This window comes from Photinus pyralis, unplaced genomic scaffold (assembly GCF_008802855.1).
Source record: "Photinus pyralis isolate 1611_PpyrPB1 unplaced genomic scaffold, Ppyr1.3 Ppyr1.4_LG6, whole genome shotgun sequence".
NCBI classification, from domain to species: domain Eukaryota; kingdom Metazoa; phylum Arthropoda; class Insecta; order Coleoptera; family Lampyridae; genus Photinus; species Photinus pyralis.
The window spans coordinates 42,547,517-42,560,768 of NW_022170663.1; the positions used below are offsets into that span (position 1 = coordinate 42,547,517).

The 13,252-nt window shown below is 36.2% G+C and overlaps 1 protein-coding gene and 1 pseudogene across 1 annotated transcript in view; both read left to right on the forward strand.

Annotated features, from left to right (window-relative positions):
• Positions 1–13,252, forward strand: part of LOC116174658 (RE1-silencing transcription factor B-like) — a 394,864-nt gene that overhangs the window by 201,256 nt on the left and 180,356 nt on the right. The window lies entirely within an intron of this gene.
• On the forward strand, positions 4,012–5,450 carry LOC116175105 (annotated as a pseudogene).

The following is a 13,252-nucleotide window of genomic DNA, read 5'->3' on the forward strand; positions in this document are numbered from 1 at the left end:
CAAGAAAAACTAATTATTGTAGACTTTACATTAAACAATAATAAAAAAAAACAGTGTTCTAAACAGTGAACACGTTCAACTATTCCGGGAACAAATGTGCCACAAATACAGAAATTATTTGACAATTTACACCGACGGATCCAAAAAGGATAACTCAACATCATGTGCGTATTACATCGATCAACAAACCTATGAATATAAACTTCCCCGAATGAGCTCGATTTTTTCTGCAGAAGCCATTGCCATAAAACTTGCAATTAACCACATCGCCGAAAATCTAGACACAATGCAAAAATATCTAATCCTGTCAGACTCAATAAGCGTACTGAAAGCCATAGATAACATCAACAATAAAACATCTTTGATCACCTCAATCCAAAATTCGTTAGTACACCTAATAAAATCTAAGAACGCTAAAATATCTCTAATGTGGGTCCCATCACACATAGGAATTAAAGGTAATGAGATAGTGGATAGAGCAGCGAACCGTGCACATGAACAAGGTTTTCGATACAATGTATCATCAAAGGAAGATTTGTGTTACTTCGCCCAACAACTTCTCTGGGAAGAGACAAGACTAAGGTGGTTGTCACTGACTAGCAACAAACTTCGACAAGTGAAGGAGTCAGCATTGGAATGGAAAACGTCAAACCAACAACACCGTAGATTGGAAATCCTCCTTACTAGGATAAGAACTGGTCACACGGCCCTCACCCACGGCTATCTGTTGAGGAGAGAAGAGCGGCCAATTTGTCAAACTTGCAATGTCCCAATCTCGATTGAACATATTTTAACATCATGTAACGTCTATAAGGACTATCGTGAAAGATCAGGGATACAAGGTACTCTAAAGGATATCCTACAGGACTGTGAAGAAAAGGTGTATAATTTAGTAAACTTCCTAAAAATGTCAAACCTCCATAGAATAATTTAATTAACCCTCTGTAACTCCATTTATGTAGCACTATGTAAAATGTAAAATAATACCAATTTAAAGGCGTAATGACCAAAGCAGTTAAACACGCCCAATAAATAAAAAAAAAAAAACAAAAGCGTATCTTAAATAAGCTCTTAAAACGACAACTATTTCCTCATTTAACCGAATCTGTATGTCTTATGGTTTCTGAGATGATCCCAATGTTTAAAATGAAAAGAAAAACTCATCCTGTATATTAATAATAGTTTACAAAAAACCATTAAGTGATTCCTCAAATTTACAATGGGGCAGAAAGGCAGAGACAGATGTTAATACAGTTTGTTGGGGTTCAAATGATCTTGCTCCTTAATTATAGAGAAATTCCGATTTTCAACTCGCAAAATTTGAAATCAAACTCATGTTTTTAACAGTTTTAAGTTATTCATTGTCCTTTTAACCCTCACGTAACCAAGACACCCTGACGTATTAAAAATAAACCCATAAAGAGCGTTTAAAAAAGCGACAGAGCACCTCGGTGTGACCCCACGGAGTCATTGGATTTGATCCATTTTCAATAGGCTTGTGACATGTGGCATATAGGCCAACTGTGCAAAGTTTGAACTAAATAGGTTCAAGACTTTGGCAGAGACAAAGAGCCGTGACCCCAAGGGGTCATTGGATTTTCAATAGGCTTATTACTTGTGACATATAGGTCGACTGTGCAAAGTTTGAACCAAATCGGTCCAAGCATTTGACAGTTATCGTGTTTACGGACAGGCGAACAGACGGACACCATCGGCTCCCCTATAAAGCTTGCATCGCTTTGCTCTGCCGCTTAATAAAGTGAATTCCCCGCATTTTGATATGTGGGAAGGGAGAAAGGAGGTAAAAAACAGTTCCTTTCGTTGAGACCTTTAGTTAGAATACCTACCTTGAAAGATAAAATCAATAATCCCCCCTCCCCTCCAGCTTGATTTAAAAAAAGAATCGCGGAGGTGTTGTATTATTATTATTATTATTATTATTTACAGATAAATTACGTTTCATTTTTTAATAGATTTTATTTTACTTTACGTCATTTAAAAATTATACAATAGATATTGTCCAATCAATGCCTTTTCAAATTGCATATTAATTATATTTTATGATATAAAACCAATAAAAATTGAATTGTACCAGTTCTGAACGTTTGTAACTCGGTTTGTAAATAATTATTTGTATGTTATATCCATTAAGAGGTGCTAGTTGGCAATTTAATTATTTTATGCAAAATTATGATGTACCTAATTATAATTACAATTTCGAAATATAGTTCTGTTTTCAGTTCATCTCAAGAGCCACAAGAAATAAAGTCCAGAAAGAAGAATAATTTTAAATAATGTAAATGTAAATTTTGGAACCGGGTGATAAGTCTCAGACTTAGCTGGACCACAAGTTGTATATTTTTTGTAAATAAACCATTCATTCATTCATTATTAAACCAACTACGTTCAATGAGATCAATTTCAGCAAATTCCGGCTCGCTTTACCTCGGCACAATTTTATTACGTAGGAGACTAAGCGGGTACGGTCGATTACGCGGGTTCGAACCACGAACTTATAAATGAAGATGGACTGCTAATGCTGAATTGACAAATGACACCTACTACATGGGGGCAGCCATGATGTGCACTCAATTGGCGCGAAATTCAAATCAACTAATAAACGCTTGTTAATGCTTATTAACCTCGCGTTTTCTAAATAAATTACTGTGACACATGTCATTTTCCAAGGCTGCAATGGTCTCAAAACTTGAGCTCTAGAAAAATTCCCCTAGAAAATAACTAAAACGTGCACATCATGGCCGTACCCATGCTATAGCCATTTCTACCTCTCTACAACTGTTTGATCAGCAGTCCATCTTAATAAGTTCGTGGTTCGATCCCAAACGCAAGCGGTTTTCTTTTATAAGGCGCCCATTAAATTTATGCGACAACTTTTTGTATTAATTAGGAACCATGATAGTTATAATGTCACAAAAGATACTCAGAAAGACGCGATTTATACGAATCAACACGCGGTAAGTGAAAATTTGTGACGAGAGAGAAACTATAAAAAGTACCTATACTCACTTCTATCGGCACTCAGTAACTGCCACGTTGTAATGTTTTTAAGACATCCTTTGTTTTTAAATTGCATAATAATAACAAATAAGAACAAACGGAACTTGTGACACATCTTGTTTTTACAGATATTCAATTTTTTTCAGTCTTAATCGTTTTGAATATTTTACTTGCATCTTAGTTTTACCCAATATTTAATTAATTTAGGTGTAATGTTCCGATTTAAAATCCGACACATAATGTTTCCATATTTTACATTTATTATCGTAGTTTTGAGACTCTGCTGTAGTCACAACAGTTACACTTGCACAGTTTCAAATTCCGATTTAAACATTTTTCTGGCGTTGCATTTTATCCGAATACAAGCCGCTAACATTTAAGCTTTTTATAGTTATCGTTCTGGATCTGATGAGTATTTAATTACAATTTGATCCGCTATCTGTGCTCGTTATAAGAACTGGTCTATGTAACAGCTTGGCTGCAGAAAATTGCATGTTTGAATATTCCGCTCGGTCATTAACGCTAATTCTGTCGTTGGGAGAAATATTTACCTACAAAACCTCACGAAAGTAGCTTGAGGGTATTTAAAGCCTATTTTATATCCTTTTGACTAAAAGTACATATTTTACCGTAGAACTTTTGAAGGGATTTGCCCGTAAGAGTTTCTCGTTATTTTTTTGTTTACGATAAGGTACGTTTGTTAGTTTCGTTCTCCCTTTGGATCTCCTTCCTCAAACGTACCTGGATTAATCCCATTAAACCGCGTTTAAATGGGCAAGCGGTCCGGTTTGTTTTTTTTTTGAACCGAAAACCGATTTACTGTTAATATTTCTAAACTGCAATTACTTACCGCTGTGTTTGTATTACAGATACCACCAATTCCTCACGAATTTCCGGAGGAAACGTCGTTCAATGTAGTGCCTCAATATTACGATAGTTCCGGTTATCACTATCACGAGTACCAAGATTCGTCATTTGACTCGTGCAGTTGCAGTACGGATAGTACGACATCGAGCAGAACCTCATTCCGGAATCCATGGTGTATATGCCTGGTGGTTTGCGTAATCGTAGCAGCTTTGGGTATAGGTTTAGGACTTCCGCTCGCGTTGCATCCGGACCTGCCAATGCACACACCAGAAGAGCGTCTAATGGCCGTTCGTCGGTTACTTCGGGAAACTCCGCTGATCGACGGACATAACGATTTGGCTTGGAATATACGGAAGTTTGTGCACAATAAATTGATCGGCTTTAATCTGAGCGATATTTCGAGGAAGGAGCCGTGGATGAGAAGTCGGTGGTCACAGACCGACATACCCAGACTGAAGGAAGGGCAGTTGGGTGCACAATTTTGGTCCGCTTACGTGCCTTGTGGGGCGCAACATTTAGACGCAGTGCAACTCACGCTGGAGCAAATTGATGCGATTCGTCGACTCGTGGACTCAAATCCAAAGTACTTTGCGTTCGTGAAGAGCGCCAACGAAATTTTGGAGGTGCACAAAGAGGGACGGATAGCGTCACTGATCGGCGTGGAAGGTGGACATTCCATCGGAAACTCGCTGGCTGTCTTGCGGATGTTCTACAATTTAGGTGCGCGGTATTTGACGATTACCCACACGTGCGATACGTCATGGGCTTACGGGTCTAATTCGCAAGGTACTGGGGGATTAACGCCCTTCGGCTACAGTGTGATTAAAGAAATGAACCGATTGGGTATGATGATTGATCTGTCGCACACCTCGGTCAACACTGCAAAAGCGGCCCTGAACGCCTCACAGGCGCCTGTAATATTTTCACACTCAAGCGCGTATTCCTTGTGCAATTCAAGTCGGAATGTACCAGATGACATACTTAAATTGGTGGCCCACAACGGCGGAGTTGTCATGATTAATTTCTACACGTACCTCATCACCTGCAATGAAACCGCCACCATAAAGGACGTCATCAGACACATTAACCATATTCGAACCGTTGCGGGTATAAATCACGTAGGCATCGGTGCAGGATACGATGGCATCAATATGACACCGAGTGGACTCGAGGACGTCTCGGGATATCCCAGACTGTTAGCCGAGCTTCTGGCAGATCCCAACTGGTCATTGAGCGACATCAAATTACTAGCAGGGAAAAATATACTTCGCGTACTTGCCAAAGTAGAAGCCATTCGAGATCAGTGGCAGTTAGCTGCCATCGTTCCATTTGAGGAGACTCTCCCGCCCCAAGACTCGCGATGCGCTTACAAATTTTCCTGACCGCTTAACAATCTTACCATATCAATATTCTGGAAGATTACGATCTTGACGTGGAACCAAATGAAAAACCACGCTTAGATCTGTGGACGCAATGAATTTCTGTGTATGATTGATAAAACTATTTTTTCTATTTCGGTGTCACAATGATGATTTTGTACAACTGTTTTAGGCCGAAAACAGTTGTACAAAGACAGTGATTATAGTCGTTTTTTTTTTTGGTAACTCATCTCTTAAGTTGGCAGTTACTAGTTAGTACAAGTAGGTACTTCGTTGGGTACTTCCATGTTTGAACTTCAAAATGTCAGTCTTACTACGCTGCCAACCTAAAACTTAACGGGAAAAAAGTGTTCCCAACATAAAACATGTTAGTTCTAATGTTCCCTATAGTTTCTGATAATGATTTTTTTAATTAAATTAAGGCACCGAAATAGAAAAAATAGTATGAAAAACGCGTGTTACAATGCGACCTATTGTAATACTCCTATCTTGCGGACACTCGTGGCTACGCTTCGCGTCGCCACTCGTGCCACAAGATAGTCGTATTACAATAGGTCGCATTGTAACACTTGTCTTTCAATATACTATTCTCGGCGAGCAACAAAATTATAAAAAAAAAACGAGATAATAGTCCAGGAGGCAGCGACATCTTTGTGCACTCATTTCTACAAAGCTGATATTCTTCCATTTTATTGTTTTGATCGTATAAGTAAACAAAATGGTAGTCTACCGCGTCGGCGGTGTTGCCTAAATTTACAACAATGTCCTGAACATGTTAATAAACACTATGTACATTGTACATGTCTCATTTCTACAAGGATGAAAGTTTGTACGGTAATTAAGTATACCTAAAAATGAAGTACGGTTAATAGTCTACCGACTATTTTTGTTTCAAAAAGTTGATGTCATAAAACACCAAAAAAAAATTGGTCTGCCGATCGTGTGATGTTGCTAAGGTCTCGGTAGACACGCTGGCGCTGGAAGGTACGATTTTCCGAGCGCAATTGCTGCACTGCTCTGCTAAAAGTACCTTTAAATTATTATATACACGGGCATAAATTAAAAATATTTCAAAAACGAACATAGGCAATTAACATGGGAAAAAGGTTTTTTGCAGATCGTTGCTCCACATGATAATTTAGGTCTTAGCGGGTTTATAATGACACCAATCGGAAGAAGATTTTTTTTCTTTATCTAATGATATACGAATTAGTTCATTTTCAGTTGTATTTCTCATTATTAACGATCCTCGAGTTCGTTTATAATTTTATATTGCCGTCTGTCTGTTCGTGTGCACGATAACTCATAACTGAATAATATCATTGACATTCGCTATTTTGTGTCAAAATTTAATGCTACTGTTTATAGAAAATCGTGAACAAAAGTACCAGTTTCCATACGATTTTTTGTTAAAAAAAGCCCGGTAATTTGATAACTATGCAAAAAATTTAATTGACTAACCTGTTGAGAAGCGAGATGTTTTAGTTTTCAGTCTATGAATTTGAACGTTTTTCGTATTTAGCTTTTTTGCTCAAAGTTTTAAACTTGTATGTAATATTATTTCTAGGTACTTGTTGTGGTGATGGCATTTTCAAAATTTCTGTACATAAAGTCGAATTTGTGGTTGAATTGGAGTTTTTGCAAAAAATGTTTGAATGGGGTGGAATACTTCTCGTTTCATTGAACGTTTGATTGCAGTATGAGGTAGAAGGGCCATTTCCTTTGTAATTTAAATCTTGAAAAAATGTATCAGTCATTTTAACGACAAAAAATAACATGGTTACCTTGTTTTGAGTAAGGCAAAGAAATTGAATTGATTCTCAATCACTTTCGTTTGCCGCTTTTGTAAATATCACATGAATTAAAGTGATTTTCACAAACGATTTTATATTCTTCATCGTCTGTCCCGGCAATAGCAGAATTTCCACCATTTATTTTCCATGCCGTCATTCGAGGTTTGTTTTTGATAGGAAATTTAAAATAACTAATCTTTTTAGTTTTCATTATTTTATCCAAAATTCGGCAATAACTCCAATTACCAAAATCATGTTAAGCTATGAACATTTTCTAAAGAATTGACACAGACGGATTGAGAAAAAATTCAAAAAAATGCATGGAAAACAAATATCGCGTACCTACAGTATAACTATTTCCGCCGTCGTTTATAATAAATACTTTTTTCTACAACTGTCAAAAAAACCTGTCATTTTCTGACGGATTTCGAAACGCGAAGTACTAGATTTTTAATCGGTTAATTAATAAGTAAGGTTGCTCTTGACAACGTGCGCGAAATCGTCAACAGTGAAAAAAAGTATTTCGCGCACGGGACAAAGTTGAACTTAAACAGCAATTTAATTAACAATCGGTTCAGTTGTAGAAAAAATATTGTATATAACGCTAGCGCGAAGTTATTTCGCGCATTTGACTGATATTTTAACTCGGCTTCGCCTCGTCAAAATACCTTCAGTCTCAATGCGCGAAATTGAACTTCGCGCTCTTGTTATATAAATAACTATTTCCTCAGTGAATAAATTTTACAAAAAAAATTATTGACAGTTGTCATAAACTGATATTCATTTCGAATTGAATAACGAATAACGAATTTTTGATTAAAAAATCCGATACAACTAAATATCGAACGATCCTCGAGATCGTCACGCATCCATCATTTTTACAACGCGCCTTAAGGGGTTGATTCTGTCTCACCAGATCGGAATAGCTTGCAAAACAAATTGTTTGAAACGGAGTTAGTTTTACTTTTCCTCGAGGTGCCTACATATTAAATTTCGATTAAATATCTTAACAAATTAAGAAAATTGGGATTGCGCAAATACAAAAGTTGGGTTGCGCATGCGCAAATTTTTTTATTCATCTGCATAGTTACCTGGGGCTTAAGGGACATTTACTAACACAGAAAACCGGGCATTCACATGTTCTTTGTAACAAGAATTATAAAAGAAGCCCTTTTTTGGAGGTTTGAGCAGTTTTTGAGCTGTAATTTTTTCCCCGTTAGTCTACGTAGCTGAAAAACAATATCGACTTTTCTTATATCATTAAGAACAGCTGTTTCAATTTTCAAAGTGATCGGACTTTTCTATACAAAGTTATTCAGTTATGAGTTATCGTGCACACGGACAGACGAACAGACAGACAGCAATACAAAATTATAAACGATCTCGAGGATCGTTAATAATGAGAAATACAACTGAAAATGAACTAATTCGTATATCATTAGATAACGAAAAAAATCTTCTTTCGATTGGTGACATTACAAGCCCGCTAAGACCTAAATTATCATGGGGAGCAAACGATCTGCAAAAAACCTTTTTCCCATGTTAATTGCCTAAGTTCGTTTTTGAAATATTTTTATATTATGCCAGTGTATATAATAATTTAGAGGTACTTTTAGCAGAGCGGTGCAGCAGCTGTGCTCGGAAAATCGTACCTTCCGGCGTGTCTACCGAGACCTTAGCAACATCACGCGATCGGTAGACAATTTAATTGGTTTCTTATGACATCAACTTTTTCCAATAAAAATTTCATCTTTGTACAAATAAGTTCAATTGCATAAATTTTTATGCATCTTGCGTGGATGGTAGACTTGTGATAGCAACGCTTCCACCTCGGTAGACTATTACCATACTTCATTTTTAGGTATACTTAATTACTGTAAAAACTTTCATTCTTGTAGAAATGAGACATGTACATAGGTATTATTTATTAACATGTTCAGAACATTGTTGCAAACTTAGGCAACACCGTCGACGCGGTAGACTACCGTTTTGTTTACGTGTGCTATCAAAACAATAAAATGGGAGGAATATCAGCTTTGTAGAAATGAGTGCACAAAAAATGTCGCTGCCTCCTGGACTATAATTACCTACTTCATAAACTCTCAACCCGTAACAGGTGGTGGTGCTCAGAGTGATTAGAACATTTAAAAAATATCCAAAAAAGACATTCAAAATCAAAAAAGGCTTTAACGAATTGTGTTCAGGAACTCTTACATATGGAAGTATAATTTTCGTATTATTGTTCACTCAGCCGCGAACGCTGTAATAAAAGTGTAAATGGAACTTTAAGCTAGACAAAGAAAATTAGAAGTAATAACGCACAACATAGAATAAACTTTGTTATAATATCGAAAGAATTTTAGGAGCACAATAATTAGGTAAAGCTTCCATTCCGCTTAAATAGCAAATTCTAGATATCAAAAGTAACTAAAACCAAAATTAAAATTGCAAAGTCTATATTTGTAACCTTTAAGTTCGTATGAGTATATTTTTCTATACTAAATACATGTTACAGAAACAATAAATATATTTAGCTATATGAAGTTCATGTTTAAACTGATTTGGGTGGCATTGTGTAGTTATCTAAGTTAGTTTCTGTATGTTTCACCCTGTATAGATAAAGAGTAAGAAATTCTGAAACAGTTATAGGTTTAAAAAAATATATATATATTTGGTCGTAAATATTTTATAAAGAGTTTTTACACAAAGGTTGAACTTCGTTGCACTTTTTAAAAATGTGGACAATTATAGAAAATACGTTAGAAATGTTTATAATACCTATATGGCTAATTTACTTTTATATTTTGCATATATTTACATGTAAGGAGGACCTTACCGCTACGCATTACTTTGTATAAGGCGCATTTATATATAGATCAATCAAAATAAAATTTGTTATTTAATAACAGCCGTTTTTGTCTTTGTCTTTTATCTTTGATAACAAAGAGGCACAGAATTTTAAACAAATTTAATCATTTTTCGTAGCGACTGCGATCTGTACAGTATGTGACGAATTTAGGTACACTGCCCAAATTATACAGAATTTTAGAAAACTGTTTGACAATTTTGTTCCTTGACTCATCAAGTATGCCCCCCTTCTTCCCATTTAGGGGTGCACCCTTTCGTGGTAGGGATTTTGCAAAAAATGCAAAATCGGAAAGGGTATACCCTCGGGCAAATCCCACTACACTGTGTGCCGAGACAAAATTAAAGAAGAAATAGGTACAACTTTTGTACTGATCTTAACCTACCCCCAGGTTCGAAGATAACATGACAAATTTTACTGCAAAGTGGCAACGTTGCAATCCCAGCATCAAACCACAGTTCCCGCTTAAATTTAAAACAAAAGAATGGCACATGATCAGATCGTCTAAGGTAACGCCCCCTTACGTATGACGAAGATAATACAATGACTCGGGACTCAGTCGGGCAGGAACACTCAAATACAACGCTGAAATGTCTGCGAGTTCATTTAATATAAAATCATTCCGAAAACCCTCAGTTTCCACATAATGACATTGGTATAAAGCTCAGACCTCCGTAACTACTACATGTGCCTCGTAACACTCCACTAACATTCATCACATGAAGACACGACACTGAAGACAGTTAAGCCCATGGATAAGCGGTCCTCGGTTGTGGATGCTACACCCCTAAAGTTGAAAGTTCGAAGACCCTCGGAACCTTTCGTGACTTAGCTCTAGAATACATTTCTATTCTAGCGTCCGAGCTCCTTCTCACGGTAGGAAGATATTAGTTATGTACAACAAGGCACACACATTCGTGAATGTTACAAGTCACCCTAACCTAAATATACAAAGCATTCATGCCCCACGTTACGGAAGTCGATATGTGCACACCCTGTAACTGAGTTAAACGTGGTATAAACCTGAGAAGTCGTAGACTTCCACAAGCACATGGACTTTAGTTAACAATTAGCATGTTGTAAATTACATATTAGCAGAATGTTAGATGGAAAATACCTGATATTACAAGTTGCACAATTCAAATGTATAGGTACAGATTAATAAGCAGATTGAACTACATAAAATACTTTACCTTTACCCGATATAAAAGTTGCTGAATATAACTTAAACACAAGAACAAGAATATAACTCCGAAGGCAATATTTCCGCTAAAAAATTAAGCTTTAGTAAACAACAAACCGAAGTTACAAAAAAATTACCATTGTTGACGGCGGTGGCTCATGTCCCCAGCATCTCGAACTACTTGACTGGTTGTATCCGAAATATACAGGGTGTTCGAAGGGATATTTACATTTCACATCGTGTGCCAGAGGTCTACTAGCCAACTATAGACAGCTTGGGATAACTGCATCAAAAGCTCAAAAATGTTACCTTGTACGTTCACGCACTTCACCACTCTTCTTCTTAAATTTTGATTAATTTTATAAATCCATATTTATATGACAATTAACAATTAAGCACTATTTATTTATACTCAATTGTTACCCCAATGTGACTATAGTTGGCTAGAGACTATTGATTTATAAACTACTCAGTTAAAATAAAATGACAATTGTTGGCTATGTCTTCGAAACGAGAATAAAAATATAGTTTATTAGCGTTTTTGTCTTTCAAATAACCTCTACTTTAACTTCCCAAATTATTGACCACTCCTCTTAGGACACCCTGTATAGCTATTCAAAAAAACATTCTTAATGCAAGAACCGTGTCAATACTCAAAAATAGCCTCTTACGGCTCTTACCTTAGATTAGATAACAGAACGGTATAAAATGAAACGTTTTGTTGAAAACCGGGCCTAAACAAATTTTTCTTCAAAAATGCAGTGAAGTATATTTCAGGTTTCATAAAAGAGCGATCCCATCTATATCTCTAAGCGATCCTGGTGGGGAATACAATAATACCAATGAATAAAGAATACCCATATATTATATAAGACCACTCAGGTTGTATACAACAGAGAGTGGGACGGAAGTCGGCCATTTGCAAAAGCCATTTATGACTCTTTTTGTTGTGGCTTTTGAAGTGACAAAATAATGGTTAATTGTTGTGCTTGTGGTTGCTCCAAAACGGAAAAAAATAAAAGTTTGGGAATTACATTTCATGTGTAAGTATTGATACCAATATTATTTTTATATAGTACATGTAAATTTACAAATTTTTTATCGAAATGTAGTTTGAGGTTAGTTAAACAAAAGTCATAGGCGGAGTAGACACATGGGAGTTTAGATTGTTTTCGTGTAAAACTCTTTATAATTGTATCCTTCTACAACTGTAAGGTAGGTACGCCACTGGAACAGAAAACTACTGCCCGCCATTTGCAAAAGCCATCGCGGTCACACGTATATTGTTGATGTTCTCCTTCCTGGTATTCTATATTCATTGGTTTTCAATTATGGTGTGTGTGTATCAAGATTTATCTGTGTTTTATTTATGATTTATGTACAATTACTGGTAAGTAAGTTTACGCACTAAAGGTTTTTTGTTGTTAATACTAAAAGACGTCTAGAATTTTTGACCAATATTCTAATGCAATTCGCCTATTGAAACCATTGAAACAAAAGACTAATTGAAACAAATTATGTTGGAGATTTAAATACCCCAAAAAGTTCTTTTATTTTTAGCCATCTTTTCTAATCTAATGTGATTGTCAAATAGTGGATGTAACACGTAGGGTAGTGCACTGTGATACCACTGAACTGTGTATATTTCTGTGTGTGATACTTGCTTATATAGCCTGGATGATAAATGGAAGCAACCATCGATGTTAAATATGATATTGTTTTCAATAAGAGTGTGCACATTGCAGCAATGAGTACTTACAGTCGGGATGATGGATTATAACATAGGTACTAGAATGAGTTTGACCATTTTTTCAGCGAGCAGAAACGCGCAGTGGTAATTTATCGCTTATACACCTTGTCTTTAATGTAATAAATTGTATATTGGTAAAAACTATCAGGGTATCCCTTCAATTCTTGATATAGATGGTGAAACTCTCCCATTTTGAAACTATTTTCATTGATTGGGTGAGTGGTATTCCCGGTAGGGTAAACCCCACAGAACATACACCTTTGTAGTTACAAACAAAAATACTGTAGTCACTGTCCTACATCGCAACTAAAAATGAGAGTGGAAAGGCTATAATTTTTATTTATATGTTAGTATCGCACCAGTAAGCGCGTATAATTTCAGCTTCTAGGCTATCAG